The sequence below is a fragment of the Vulpes vulpes genome, chromosome 16, assembly GCF_048418805.1.
Source record: "Vulpes vulpes isolate BD-2025 chromosome 16, VulVul3, whole genome shotgun sequence".
Classification (NCBI taxonomy): domain Eukaryota; kingdom Metazoa; phylum Chordata; class Mammalia; order Carnivora; family Canidae; genus Vulpes; species Vulpes vulpes.
Window position 1 is genome coordinate 22815211 of NC_132795.1, and position 13222 is coordinate 22828432.

The following is a 13222-nucleotide window of genomic DNA, read 5'->3' on the forward strand; positions in this document are numbered from 1 at the left end:
ATGCCATATATATTGGAAACTTGGTAATAAAAGTATATAAAATTTTAATCTTCAACTTTTCCTTTAAAAAAGGTGACAAAGCAAATAGGGAAGTGATATGAAAATGCATTTTTAACCGTGTAGGAGAGCAATGAATTTAAAGTTCATGTCAGTTCCGTTAAAGATATTTTAAAACTGAAAACCAATAAGAGCTTGATAAAGATTGTTGATTGCCTGTCTGTCCTTTTTAGTACTCAGTCTATTGCTAAGACTGATAATGCATCATGGACAATAAGGAGATCATTTGATGCCCTATTTTGCAACTTCTTATGTTAATAAAGATTTCTCTGATTCCAAATAATTGGGCATCCTTAGTTCTTAGTGTTACATGGCTAAATTTTATTTAACAGTTACATCTGGAGTAGGTCATTGTTCATCAGATGTTGAAAAGATTGACACAGAATTTTAAAGAATGTTCTCTTTAATATTGTTATAGGATGGGTTAATTATCATTAAAATAGTCACTAAAGCACATAATCAGGCTTACGGATGCTTGGTGTATATTCTTTTTTTTTTTAAGATTTTATTTATTTTTTTATTCATGATAGACATAGAGAGGCAGAGACACAGGCAGAGGGAGAAGCAGGCTCCATGCAGGGAGCCCGATGTGGGACTGGATCCCGGGACTCCAGGACTGCGCCCTGGGCCAAAGGGAGGCGCTAAACCGCAGAGCCACGCAGGCATCCCCTTGGTGTATATTCTTGATGAGGAGGCTTGTGGGGAGATTCTCCTTTTAAAGTAGGTGAGTGAGGTATGTCAATGAATGTGTGGTGTTTACAGAAAGAACCAAAGTAGAGTCAAGTTCCTATTATGAGTTACCTGTGAGTAATCATCACAGTTCTTCTCTTGAGAGTAATATAATTCATATTCCTTGTAGGCATCACTTAATGTATAGGTTGAATTGTTTAAAGGGATCTGGATGGAGCATGCCTTTTGGTTCTATTTAATCACAGCAAATTCCATAGTGACACCAAGTAATTTATGGGCATGCTCAATCTGTCTCTGGAAAGCGTGGGCCCCCCAAAGGGCCAGTTTGTGAAGCTTCGGATACCTATACAGTTTGGCAACATGGGGGAACCATAGGTCAAGCTCTGAAGACTACTGAGGAAATAATATTTTTCTGAAGCAGCAAGTGAGGACAGTTATCTCTGCTGCTAGCCTGCCTGCTTTTGTTCTGCAGTCCACAGTAAAAGCTAGGAAAAGCAATGGCAGAAAAAACTCAGTGCCATAACTCTATGAATTATATTTGATATCCCAAAAAGGTGGAGATTGTGTATTTTATCTTGGCTTAACCAACTGTTGTTAGGACACTAAGCAGAAAAATCCAAACACAGGAAAAGTGGTTGGTAATGATCTCAGCTGAAGTGAGGGCCTTCTCTCTTTTTCTGGTTACTAATGTGCATAAAATTGCATGTAGATCATAAAAAATACTATGTATAGTTTCCCTTTTGGAGAAGATCCTTAATTTTAAGCTTCAAAAACAATCTTGATAATCAAAAAGGGAGTCAAAAGTACCATTCCAGCCTTGTTTTCAATGAGAAATATGGGAAAGAGTGAGCAACCATTTCATAACACGTTGGATGCTCTCACTTTTTCTCTCAATCCACAGCATTATTTCTGGAGCCAGGGCAATGAAGGTAGAACTTCTACTGAGAATGGTTTATGTCTAGGGATAATGTGTGTACACATATTATAAAAGTAACCAAAAATAACACTATCTTGAGCGAATGAATAAAAAAACTTTAGGCATTTTGTAGAAGTAGTCTAATTCAGAACCAGAGGAGAGGAGATTAAAAGTGCTCACCACCGGGTTCACAGGAAAGTCAGATGCTCACACTACTAATCACAAATCCATTCTGGTCGGGTCAGAGCTTCCTAGGTGCCAGTGTTTCACTGATTATCTCCCTGGGTTTACTGGGGTGTGTTTCTTTGTTCCTGCATTTGTTTAAGCATATAAGCTTAAGTCACAGCCTGTTGTTGTCAATCATTGTTACAGCTCATGATAGTCACAATGAGAGGTTCGGTTTATGAACCAGAAGACCTTGACCCTAATTAGCAGTCAGGTGAGTGAAGCTACTTTGGAACCTAGAAATGCTGTATATCAATGCATCATCACCCAAATTCTCCTTATTATCTGGGGACTAAGACTAGCGTATGATTGAATATTTTTGCACCTTTTGGCAAAAGCCCTGGGATTTCGGGGTCGATTTGCCAATAGATCTGAATGCTGGAAAGGCATCCCAGTGTCTGAATGGTTTAAGAGCTATGATAAATTTACTTTAATGGGTGCTGCCAAGCACCATTAAATGGAGATGGGGTTTATACAGGTTAGTTAACCCAAACCACAGAGCTTTTTAGAAACAACCAAATAAAAATTATGGCATGTCATAGCTGGGGATAGTAGGGTGTTTATAAGATTGTCAAACAACTTACACTATAGATACATAGCAGGACTTGATTCTTTAGATTAGCAGTCTCTACCCTGGGTTCATAAATTTATGATCAGAGAACATCATGCATTTCTTCAGGTATTCATTCATTTAGCAGCCGCTTTTTGGAAAACCTACGGTGTGTAAGGCATCGTGCGGAGGGTGGAGAATTCAGAGAAAAATGAGGTGACCTCCTCCCATTCAAGGAATTCGGTTTTTCTCATTGATCTATGACTTGAATACTGTTAACCTAACACCACACATTTGAAGTGTGCCTCTTAGATAAGCACTGGGCCAGGGGCTGGGGGCCAGGGGCTGGGGGCCAGCAGTGTCAGACACTGGCCACAGTGGATTAGAAAGATGCCAATGAGCGGGAAAGAGCTTCCTTCAGTAGGCTTCATTCATCTCATTTAAAAGCCACCCTTCATCTAACAGCTGCCCCCCGACCCCACCCCACCAGCACTGCCTTGGCACAGTGTGGGTGAAATACTGTCCTCTCAGATCTGCATTTTGGGTTCCCCTGGCCCCACCTTTTTCTTTTTAAGCACTTTTCAAATTGTTCTCTTTTACTTTGAAAGCAGTGGCACTGGAAGAGTAAGAGAAGCGTCATGAAATTTCAAAAATGTATTGGTGGCAGTGACTCTTCCTTACTTTATCTTGACAAAACAAAGCAAAACAATGCCCCCCCCCCCCAAAAAAAAATCACATCAGCATTCCTTAGAGCAGTGGGCTTTTGACCAAGGACATGGGATTGGTGGAGGCAATACTTTCCCAGCAGAGGAAAGTATTGAGCTTGTCAGGAGGGGGCCTGGACTGGGCAGCCACTGACCAGTGCTTGCTTTGCTCCAGCAACCTCAGCATGACAGGACAGTTGTCCCTGGCCCTTCCAGCTGAGGGGGGCCATCCTAACTGTTCCACTTCACCTTCTGAGTAACAGGGCTGGGTCTGTCTTTTCATTAACTATCTGAATTATTTAGATGGCAGAGGAATTATTCTTCAGAAGTATAAATTAATGTTTTCTGGTTCATGGATAGATCAGAACTCAGAACATCAGCTTTCCGAGGTGGTTATTCCAGTAAAGTTCATGGGCTCTCCAGAATTAAGGCATCAGGGGCAAGCAACTGAAGAAACGAGACTGGGTAGTCTGTGACATTTCATTAGGCAAGTTTTTTTGGATCATTTTTCATTTGTAAGAAACAGACTGTTAAACGTAACATATTTTCTCCACTTCACATATAAGCAGAAGTCAATCATATTGAATTAATAACAGTATTCAGCAAAATATCAGTAGACCTAGGAACAATGGGATTCTGTTGCTTTCTAATGATTCTCATTTGCCAGAGTACAAATAATAAGTCCTTACACCATTTTGGGTGGAAAAGACAATAAAGGAAGATAAATATATTTAGAATTTTTCTTTTGTAATAACTTCCAAAGTATCACTCAGTGCCCACACTGAATGGATGTAATTGTGCTTTCTTTTCAAATACTAGATATTGAATAATATATTCACAATAGAAATAAATATCATTTTCCTATAAAATTAACTCTGATGCCCAAGCTCCTACATAATACAAAATATAATTAATCATCTATATACTGTGAATATGCAATAAAGAAAACAAAGATCTATTTGAAAATAGTGAGGAGATCTTCATGTCTGGATTGTTGAGCCCACCACATTGCTTAAAGAAAAGTGCCAGTTTTCATAAGAGGAAGCTTAAAATCATCAGAATGAAATTAAGTTTGATTCACTTTACTTAGAAAAATCCACATATATGAATATATACATCTGTATCTCCCTAAGATCATTTTTAGGAAGAGTGGGACTCTTGGAGGAAGGACACAGGTTTCTGTGGAATGTCCAGTATATTTCTCATCCTTATGGCAATCCCATGGTAGTAGTTTTATTATCCCTGCTTTAACAGAGGGAGGACTTCAGTGTGAGAGCTGAAGCAACTTTCCCAGCATTTTAAGGTAGGGAGCAAAATCAAGAGTTCCTCTCTAAAGCATCTACCAAAGTTTTCCATCATATCTGCCTCTGAAACTCTGGTAGGTTATCACAACCTGAAAGGATTTTGCTTTTTGTTTCTTTGATGGGAGGATATAAGATCAGAGAGCTGATGATAATAGGGGCTCAATGTCTAGTTTCCCGTCTTAAAAACCTGGCATGTGAGTCCTCAGAGACTGGGGAGTGGGGATTCTCCTTCTTGTCATTCCTAATCTGATTATAGAAATAGCTCCAATCTGTCTCCTTGATTTGATATTAGGAATAATTACATTGTTTCACTTCAGCATAAAGGTTCCGAGTTTCTCCACCTAATGTGCCCTTTAATAATCAGTGTCAGAAAAGCTATATCTTAACTCAAAGGCAGTTTTCCCTTCTCTTAAGATGTGATTTCCACGATGGTTTTTTTTTTGGGCTTAGTGGGAAGACTGCCATCTACTGAATCCACAGTACCTTTTCATGTGCTACCTGAATAATTCTTAAAAACTAGCACTGTTTTGAAGTCAAAGACACATATGTACATATATTCATATGTACAATGTATACGCATATAGAGACCTAGGTACATAGGCATGTTTATATGTACGCCTTATATATACATACAAAATGATAGTCATTTTACTTTCTCTTTGCTCACCTACCTGTGATTTGCTACTAGACCCCAGATTTGTAGAAAATGCATTCCTTGGAAATTCAGAGGTTCAGCTAAAAAATATCTAATCTGTATAGAATGAAATTTGCTCACTACAAAATTGTTCTAAATGTGAACCTGGTTCTCTGTTCCACTGCTTCTTGTCAGGTCTTGCAGTCATGAGGGATCTGATGAATTAAAATGCCTTCTTTGCTCTCTCCCTTACATTTCTGCTCCTACCTCACATTTCTTTCATAAATCCAGACGTGGAAAACAGAATATATGTTAGAGAGACTTTTGTAATTTTTATAATTATTTCACTTTCTTTGTGAACGTAGGCCTTATTGTTTAAAAGGTCTGTGCTGCTAAATCTATAACAATATGAAAGGACCATCATTCGGGACAGCCTTTGTCCTTCAGACACAAGATCTTCCGGTCCAAAGGAAAATGTTTGTTTTTCAGTGTAATTGTAATTAGTAACAAAGTCTCTAATCATGTGGCTTATTTGTTGACTGTGTGCACCCCACTCTTGCCCTGAGCTGCCCGTTTCTCTCCCTCCTGCTCAGTGACCGCCTTGCCCCAAGTCAGCAGGGAAACAGCATGGTCACTCCTTCTACGGAAACTTTTTGTTTATTTGTTTTTGGTTTCTGGAATATGTCACTCTTTGGTAGGGATGAAAGTTTGACCTGGGTTCCCTCATTCAAAGGAGGGCCAAGTTAGAACTTTTTTTTTATTCCTTAGACCAAGGACCTTGATGAGCGGGCAAGTGGGTTTGGTATGAAAAATCTTTCTATTTGACTATATGGGTATTACCTTTCTTCACATTAGTATCACTAGAAAAATGCTATAAAATTAAAAAAACAAAAACAAAAACCTGGGCACCTGAGTGGCTCAGTGGTTGAGCATCTGCCTTTGGCTCAGGTCATGATCCCAGGGTCCTGGGATGGAGTCCCACATTGGGCTCACCACAGGGAGCTTGCTCCTCCCTCTGCCTATGTCTCTGCTTCTCTCTCTGTGTGTCTCATGAATAAATAATAAATAAATTTTAAAAATCTCAAAAAAGACCTACTTGAGAGGCATTAAAATTTGGGGGGTTTTAAAAGTCTTTATTTATTTATTTATTTATTTATTTATTTTTAAAGTCTTTATTTTAATATAGGATTCAAAGTTACCATGATGAGATATAAATGATGAGAAAAAGGTTAGAAAAAACTACACTATTCTTTATTCTAGTTTCAATATATGTTTATAATATATAAATTATACTATACTACATAATAAAAATATGTAACAGCTGATATACAGTATATACAACAAAACTGATTATTTGCTTGGTTTCATTTTCACAAGGCCATAAATGTGGCAAGTAGAAGTCAATATTAAAATAGTTACCTCTGTAAGATTTTTGTGGTTACAAAAGAACTTTAGTAAAATCTCTATTTTTTTTTTGTTAAAATCTCTATTCTTATTGCTTTCATAACAAAAGTTACTTAGAACATAACTTCTTAGAAACTCCTCAATGTCCTCATGTCTCCTTGCAACCCATGTCTCATCAGGGGTTCAAAATGGGAGGGGGAATATTACATTTATACTCACAGACTTGTGGAAAACCAAGATTTAAAAATGGACAAGATGTAAATTATTCCAAAGTCAAGCTCCTTCCTTTGGGAAGTTAGAGACAATTTCCCAGGGAAAAAAAGTCATACAAAATATAAATTTAATACAGTCAACAGAAGCATTTTAAAGTTGTTGAATTTTTAAATGTGATTCTGCCAAACACGAAAATTGCCCCAACTCTTGAAGGACTTAGACGCCCTCATACCTGCGACGTAGTTGGGGGCTCACGTATCTGAAAGGACAACAGAGATTCTAGAATGAAGTGTGTAACCTAAGGCAATGCAGTGAAAATAATCTGATTCCTCGTTGTCATTGTTTTCCTTTCACCTGTGAAATGGAAGGCTCTGAGGATTTAGTTTCTATGGTCGTGTCTAGGTTTCTGATTCTATCCTTTGAAAAAATGCCTTTAAATCATCATCTTCATCCTGCTGCTCTTTTTGGTACATTCACCTACTCTTATACTGGGGCTCCTCTTCCCTCTAGCCTCCTGGTTCACCTGGGTCAGTCCTCTGTTAAATAGAAAGCCCATGAGTGTCGAAGTATATAATTTTGACCTATGAGAAATGCTTAAGATGCCATGAGGAAAAAAAAAAAAAGTTATGAAATTCTTCAAGTTCTAATACAGGATCAGAAAAGAAACTTCTTTCTTTGAAAGAAAGTTCTCTTATTATCCCGAGCTTTCACCTAACACTTGATTATTCTTTAGATTTTCCTCAGGGGTTTTGTTTTCCTTTTTCTTTTCCACATGCCTTTGTTCTCTATTTATTGCCATTTATACCACAAGGGCTGGGCTTGCAGTTATTTTAGCTCCTCCAATATATATTTGACTTTTACCACCAAACTTCTTACCATCTCTGCGTCAGCTTGATCTTCCTGCACCCATGGGCTGATTCTCTCTGTGGGACTTGTGGTACAGGGGTCGTGGGACCCAACATGTGGGAGGCAAGGGGGTGCAACTTTCTTGCGGTTTGAGTGTAACACAAGAGATTAGGAAACTCACATTTTAAAACCCAATTCTGCAAGATAAGTAATTTGTCACATATATTTTAAAGATCAGGCAAGTATTATTTTCCTCTGTTCAGATAGAGGAACTGATAAAACTGCTCTGCTAGTGTCCCTCATAAGGGATACCACCACTTTAATGAATTGACTGGGTTTCTTTAATGCCTGAACCCTACCTAAGGACAAAGGTTACTACAAACAGAGTGGTTGAGAGAAAAAGAAGTGCTGATTAGTTACAGTTAATTTCAATTTTTCTATTTAAAATTATGTAAATGTAACTCTTGGGTATTGCTTTTCCAATAGGATTTGTGCTACAACAATAAGTTATTCAACTTTGATTAAATCTAGTCCTGGTAACCATATTAACTAAGACATATTTAAACAAATTGTTTAAGTCCTAACAAGGTTTCATAATCATGCTCTGCTTCAGATAAAAAGAAAACATACTCCTTTTGTCTCCTTGACCTAGGACTAGGAAAAAAGTATGATGCTTTAGCTTTCTGAACCTAATTCACAGGCAATGGTTGGAGGGGAAATTAAAATGTCCATTGTCTAAGTGGTGAACAAAAATAGGAACTTTTAAATTATGAATTGGGTTAACATCTGTTGGGCAAACTGTTTGCTTAGCCTTATTTTAACATTGCACTTCCCTCCCTACCCTCTGTCTCTCTGGCACATCTGGGAATGTGGTGAGAGCACCACAGAGGCAATTATAAAGCCAGAGTCCAGTTAAGGACCTTGAATTTTCCATTTTTAGCCTCTGCTGCAACGTAAGAAAGTCCCAAGAGTGGCCTGTATAGACTCCACAGGAAGAAAGATCTTGATCTAAAATACAAATAAAACCAAAGTTGTAACAAAACAAAAGAGAGACTTCTGAAAGGCGAATGGACACCAATAAAACTATAACAAATTCATTTAAAATATGCTATTGGAGATGCTAAAATATTTTCTGCTTGGAGTGAAGTAGATCATCTGCTAAAGAGAAATACTTTAGAATGTTTTAACTTTTATTTCTAATGAAAACTGATGCAAACAGGCAGGATATAGAAATGATCAAGGGTATAGGCTTTGGAATAAAACAGCTCTGGGTTCCTATCCTGGCCCTGCCACTTCCTGGTGTTTCCTGGGAGCAAGTCACATAACTTCTTTAGGCTTCCATTTCTCCATGTTCAAAATGGGGATACGATGGTGACGATGATGATGATGATGGCATCTATCTCATTGGGTTGTTGGAGGATTCAATACAGTAATGCATGTACATGCTTACTGCAGTGCGTGGCATGTGATAAATGAGCATTACTAAGAGCCGCTGGTCATAATGAGCTTGCTGAAGAGGGGCCACGATTACTGCCAATCTGTTAACATCAAAGAAAGAGTTAATAAATCCCAAGAGTGAAACTGGCGATGATTTTTATGGTGAAATGGGAAGCCAAGTGACTTGCCAAATAGCATCTGATGGGGCCATTCCCTAAAGAAGAAAACATGATCTGCTTTGCTTTGACTTTCTGGAATAGTCATGTTTCTGGTGCCTTTCCTATAAGCCCATTGGCTGAAGGAGGAAGCATTCCAATAAGGCATGGCAGTGGTCCATACTATGTTTAGGAATTAGACCTGAAGGGAGAAACCACAGCGATATTTCAAAATCAGTTAAAACACCCGTCACTCCTCTCCAGTTAGTCCAAAAATCCTCTACAGGGTGCCAGTAAAAGATTTTTTTAAAAAGTAAAACCGATCACGGCACTCACCTACTTCAAAGTGTCCAAAAGGTCCCCAGGGATGTTAGTGTAAATCCTGAAGCATTCTACAAAGTCATCTGGAATTGCCCTCAATGTTCCAGCCTCGCCTGGGACCACTCCCCGGCCTGCCCAGCCTACTGCACTCTTGGCAAGTTGCCCTGATGTCTCCCTTGTTTCTATTATTTGACTTCTATTTCATTCCCTTCTCTTTGAACGCTCTACTTCCAGCTCTGGGACAGGCTAATTTTCATTAGTCTTTCAAGACTCTGCTCAACCACATTCCTCCTTGAGAAAGAATTTCCTCTCCTTACCCCCATTCCACTACCCAAATGTGCGGTTCCCCTACCCCTGTGGAAGTGTAGTGGAGCTCTTTTTTATATATTTGTATTCCAGTAACCTCTGCCCCCACTAGATTGTATTTGAGGCCAAGAGCATCTTGTTTGGCATTTACAGTATGTATAATCTCAATAAATATCACATGAAACAAACTGTTCCTCTGACACTCTCCTAGACCTGCCTTTTGTATATCAAAGTGAATATTGATGGTTTCTGATTTTTTCATTCCTATGGATTAATACAAACCTGTTCCCCAAAGGTAGGATTCCTTGAGTCTTAAGTCTTAAAAACATAAATTAAGAGCAAGCCTAAGAAAGTTATGGTACCTACAATATACACCATTCCATAAGGAGTGTGGTTTGGCTTATTTAATCATAGATTCAAGGAGAACTATAGACAAGGACCTCATGCATTACATTTAAAGGATAATACCAGCTTAGTTTTTACCCTCAGAATTAGAGGTCTATGGCCCCTTTACATAAAAACATGTAGGATTCTTCAAGACCAGTTGGTGTTTCATTCATGATAAAGTGCATCACTGGCATTTGATAAAAGTTAAATAATAATAACAATGAGGCTAACCAAAGCCTGGTTTTAGATAAGTCTGTGCTAACTGTGGAAATTAACCCCTTGTGTCTACATTAACACTTGTGTGTCCACACTGCTCTTGGTTTGAGATTTACTACATGTGATTAAGGAATAGACCCTTCACAGCGGGATTACATGTTTGCTCACTCCCCTTTCAGATTTCCTCTCAAACATATAAAAAAGTGACAAATTTGGCTGCCATTTTGTTGTGTTATCAAGTTCTTAATTTTTTAATTCGTTTTTAAATTTTTCATTATTTGGTCAACTTTTGGTTGTCACTCACATCTTTAGAACCGGTGTTATAAGTATATAAATTGTCATATTCCTCAAACTCTTTAGTGAAAAATAAGATGCCCTTAAATATGGATATGTGGATATTTAAACTATTGTGGCAAAAGAGGTGATTTTAAGAAAAGATAACCCAAGATAGTCTTTATTCTGTTAAGAGGGCAACTGAATACTTAGCAAGAAGGGTTTATTGCCATTGACCTGATTCTTACATGCCTCTCATTCTGTCTACCTTACAATACCCCTCTTCATATAGTAAGTTCCATGTGCAGAAGAAATGTGCTCAGTTCACAGGCATATAAAACTATATCCAACTGTATTCTGTAATGGGAAAATAGCCATAAATGTGAAGTGAGTCAAGGCATTCAATTATTGCTCCCTTTCCTTTGAAGTAAAATGATATTTTGATTGTCCAGTTGAAAATACAGTAGCTTATCTGTTCAGAATAAATTTGTAACCTATCAGAAAGCCATTCATTGCCTGGGAAATCTCATTTTCCTCCAATTTATGCTACTCAATGTGTTTAATCATTAACTTGAAAAGAAGAAATTCAGTTAAAGAAAAAGGAATCCTAAGTCTTCATTGTTACTGCTAAATTATCTCTCTCGATTAGTGTGATGGTAAGCATTGAATGGCGAAGAAAGCTAAAAATAGTTTTCTTTCTTCCCTAAAAGTAGGAGCTTAAGATCTCTGCAAATTGATATCAAATACCAAATATTATTTAAAATAATAGGAAAGGCTCTTTCCACCACAAATTGCAGATTGAAATTTAGAATAAAAATTTAGCTGATTTCTTACATAATCCTTTGATTTCTTGTTTCTTTCAATGACAGGTAATACAGGTTTGAGAGCCCCCAAACTGTTCTTTTATTGAGTGTCTTGGAATTCAAATATAAAATAATATAGTCACAATATATAGTCCAGATAAATGATCAGACTTATTTTATTGATTTTACCTTTCGACTACACATGCACATGGTTTCAAGCGAGGGTGAAAAGCGTTTGTTTCATTAGTTTCTAAATGCACAAACTCATTACTGGCAAGTGCCATTAGTAGTTAAAACCAAAATCATACTTCAAACCTATCTTGTCTTAAACAGATGATATTCTCAACTGTAAGAAAACAATCATGAATGATATGGTGTATGTGATTATCAGCCTCTTAATTTAGATTCCAAAATATTCATTTAAATTTTTGGTTTCAGTTTTGTACAAGTGATAGATCTGACTGATGAGTGGAATAGCCCTGGCCACAGTGGAGGATTTTAGGATAAATGTCTTTTGTCACTACAGACAAAAGAGGAGGACCGTGCACACACACACTTTATGTACAAAACATTTGGTAAACATTTATTGGGCACCTCTTGTAAGTTCCAGGTCAGTGGTAGACAGTGAAAATATCAAAATGAGTAAGACACACCCTTTCACTTGAGTTCAGCTAGTGGAGGAGACATATCTATGTAGGGCTAGGAGAAGGGCATTGTAAAAAAAAAAAAAACACAATTGAAAATAAAAATTCAAGGCTAACTTCTATGCGCTCTTTTAATTACTTCATTTCCACAAGCTAAACTTCCTTTGGTCTTTCTTGTATAAATAGTGAAACAAATACTAAATTCTGCGTGTCCTTGTAGGCAGCTGGTGAGAGCTCTTTAAGAGGTTATGTATCAGTATCTTTAGGCTTCCTTTTGAAGCCGGGTTTAAAGAAAAAATACAAACCAGAGATAGGACACATGTTTGAGGGTAACTGAATACTTCTTTTCATAATTTTCTCCTTCCCATTGTTCCTGTCTTCTTTTCTTCTGAATGGTTGCTTATTATATATATTTTTATATATCTATATATGGAGAACATAGGCCTGAAAGCATTTTATGAAACATAATTATAAGATACCACAAAAGCCACAAGAGAAAGAGGGCTTGAAAGAACAAAGCTAAAATGAAATCTTCCTATTTCACACGCAGTAATTGGAGTGCGTCGGTGTGATGGAACGGTAAGGAAGAAACAGGTGAAAACGCAGAGGAATTGTGGCTTTCACCATCCAGGGACTTGCTGGGGAGTGGAAGACCTGATTGTGGAGGGATCAGGTTCTTAGGGTAAAAGGGCAAACATGTAGTGATGTTTGAGGTGGGGACAGGGCGATGTAAGTCTCACAAGCAGTTATTTTTAAACATGATTTATGGTGACTGAGAACAACACTTTAAGCATTACTTTTAATAAGCTTTATGTGTGTTCAAAAAGCCTGATTCTGAGACACCATCTCAAGGAGGCAATTGAGTGTGGGTTTCTAAACCCTCCCCTTCCAGAGCTACCCCTTTTGAACTTTATTTGGAGAGGATTGCGAGTGAGTGTATGCGGAAGGGGAGTGGATATAAATATGTTTTTCTAAGCAATTTCCCTTTAATTAAAAATGTGTTTTGGATTTATATTTATTTACACTTGAATTATCAAAATGTTCCTTTGGAAGAATTTTTTCCCTTTGAGGCATCTTAACTCACCCTCCCGGAAGCCACATTTTGCCATAAGTAGAAAAACTCCACACCAAGAAGCT

The 13222-nt window shown here is 37.7% G+C and overlaps 1 long non-coding RNA gene across 1 annotated transcript in view; it reads right to left on the reverse strand.

Annotated features, from left to right (window-relative positions):
• Nucleotides 1-13222, reverse strand: part of LOC140595883 (uncharacterized) — a 404572-nt gene that overhangs the window by 1259 nt on the left and 390091 nt on the right. The gene's annotated exons all lie outside the window — the stretch shown is intronic.